The 2,500-nt window shown below is 36.1% G+C and overlaps 1 protein-coding gene and 1 pseudogene across 1 annotated transcript in view; one reads left to right on the forward strand and one right to left on the reverse strand.

The window, feature by feature from the left end:
* Positions 1–2,500, forward strand: part of LOC138015676 (dynein axonemal heavy chain 12-like) — a 319,401-nt gene that overhangs the window by 72,400 nt on the left and 244,501 nt on the right. The window lies entirely within an intron of this gene.
* LOC138016195 (52 kDa repressor of the inhibitor of the protein kinase-like) overlaps positions 1–2,500 on the reverse strand; it is a 5,279-nt pseudogene that overhangs the window by 2,242 nt on the left and 537 nt on the right.

Below are 2,500 nucleotides of genomic sequence, written 5' to 3' on the forward strand. Positions count from 1 at the left end.
TACTATACAGGTCACATGAAAAATGTCTTGGTTAGACCTTCAGTATATGTTATGACACACTATTTCCTATAACGCAACACTGTTATGCCTTCATATATAACATATTTTTCTTCTTAGCGGCAAACAAAACTAACGTCGTATTCTTCACCTAGAGCATGAATATGTTCTTCATCTTCAGAACTGCAAGATAATTCGAAAAACTGAAGGTGATTCAATTTTTGCAAAATTAGTCATGTCTTTTCTTGCAAGGCTTACACCAACCAGGCACAGAACATTCAATGAGCATGAAGAGGCTGTATTGGTTGCCACTTGATTGGCAATGAATCCTAGCTACTCTGTTCAGTGATAATATTCTAAGATTTTTTATTTGTGCATTAAAAGTGCGGTACAACGACAGGTGTTTATTTTTTGACAGTCATTAAGGATCAAGGTTTCAAGAGGAAAGGAATCAGTCAATAGGAAATTAAGGGATGATATAGTTTGCCCACTTAAATCCAAATATCTCACATGTTTAGAAAATCCTAGTCTATTTCTTATTAATTTTTCCAGCCTCCTTTTTGATGTTCTCATTTCGATATATCTTATGGATAAATATCTGAACCCACTGGAGTGTGACATGATGTTAATAAAGTGTTCTTCTCTTAAATATCTTATGTGCCACTCATCATGAAGGAGGCAACTCCACAGAATTTTATCATCGTTTACAATAATATGCCTCCACCTTCTTGAGACCAGGCACAACGTTTTAAGAATTTCTTTAAGGCAGAAGTTTTTAAACATCTTGACCAATACTTCATCAGGCAAAGCTGTGTACATAACGAAAATAATACCAGTCATTCTTACTTGGAATTCTCCAGATATTTGAATAATTCGAATTTACTCTTTCCTAATACTGGTCGATTGGGTCAGCAAAATAAGTTCACCATTCAGATAAATAAAAATAAGAATATTCTACCTTCGATCTCGGACACTCCAGCTTGATCGTCTGAGATGCTGAGTTTTGGTAGCTTGTTAGGAGGAGCAGAACAACTGCTTTCTGTGTTCAGGATTACAGTTCACTTAGTGAAGTATTAATTAATATCATGATCAATTTTAATGTATGTCTCGGTTTAATGGCAATTTTATTTCTGCTTACCTTCGTGAATACCTTCATTACTCGCGGATTCTTCAGACCTTGATTGCGCTGAACCTGCAAAGTGCTAATATTCGAAAGAAATGATATTCTCTTCAAGATGGCGGCACGATGGAAAACGTAGTTTGTTTACGGATTGCACGGTATGTCGAGGCTATTGATTGTTGAAAGTAGTTATTGGTGTAAAAGAATTAAATGAAATGACTTTTTTAGAAAAAGGAACCACAAACGTACCTGATTTCTTTGTATAAAAATCTGTTATTTCCTTAATTTCTCAATGTTGACACATTTCAACAATACTCAAACATTCGCCTGGTCCCAATCCCACTCATTTGCTTTGATTGAACGTCACCTATTCATGTCGCCTGTTATATCTGACCTTCTTACAAGTAATACCCTGCACAAAAGTTGCAAAATGTACTTGACAAGCAGTCGAATAGTGGAAGTGAATCAACTTCGTAAAAAAAAAACAATTTTCTTTATTATTTTAGGAAGAATCAAACAAAAAACCAAACAAATGCTGCTCAAAATGGGGGTTGCAACCCCGTCAACCCCTCCCCTGGATCCGCCTCTGTTCAGGCACTGATTTAATTTAATAACTACTACACTGTAAGTTAACCATCTCATCAACTTCCTTCTTAATATGCATCCTTAATGTGTACAGTATTGGGAATTTGTAAGGTGCATGAACCGCAGGAGGCACATCAAGGTCAGTGACTACCGTATTTACCCGTGTATAAGTCGATCCCGTATATAAGTCGACCCCCCATGGCAAAAAAATGCAATTTCTTAATTTCTTTGTTGAAATCATTTTGTTACTGGGACACTAATCTTGTATTCTTCGATTTCTGGAAGTGCGGATACACAAAAAACTCAGGGCCTCATTAGCGCTTAATAGTTTTGTGGTTCAGCAGTTGTTGTACATGTATATGCGAGCATTTTGTCCTTGAGTTTCGAAAAAGTTCTCAGAAAATCGAACATGTAAACCTCAAAGTAACCTGTTTTGTTGTTCAATGATAAAGAGCTTTAGAGGATAAGCACAACATCACGAAGCAGGAGTCAATCTTTGAAAATAACTTGCGAAAATGTGCAAAGTTTAATTGCTCCTTCACTTATAATTTGTCACATGATAAACAAAACAAAACTCATAAACCAAACAATATGAAGTTTGCAAAAGCATTTAAATCAGCCAGGTTTGTATAAAGAATAAAAAACAATCACTACCAACCAGCATTTTCACGCAACACGAGTGACAATGCTTGCACGCAAACACGAGGTATTGCGCCAGGTTACTAAGCCGTTGAACGATCGAGTTTATTTGAAGAAACAGAAATGCCTTTAATTTTAGAGCTTTCCGCCTTTGGAAAA

This window comes from Montipora capricornis, chromosome 9 (assembly GCF_036669925.1).
Source record: "Montipora capricornis isolate CH-2021 chromosome 9, ASM3666992v2, whole genome shotgun sequence".
Taxonomy (NCBI): domain Eukaryota; kingdom Metazoa; phylum Cnidaria; class Anthozoa; order Scleractinia; family Acroporidae; genus Montipora; species Montipora capricornis.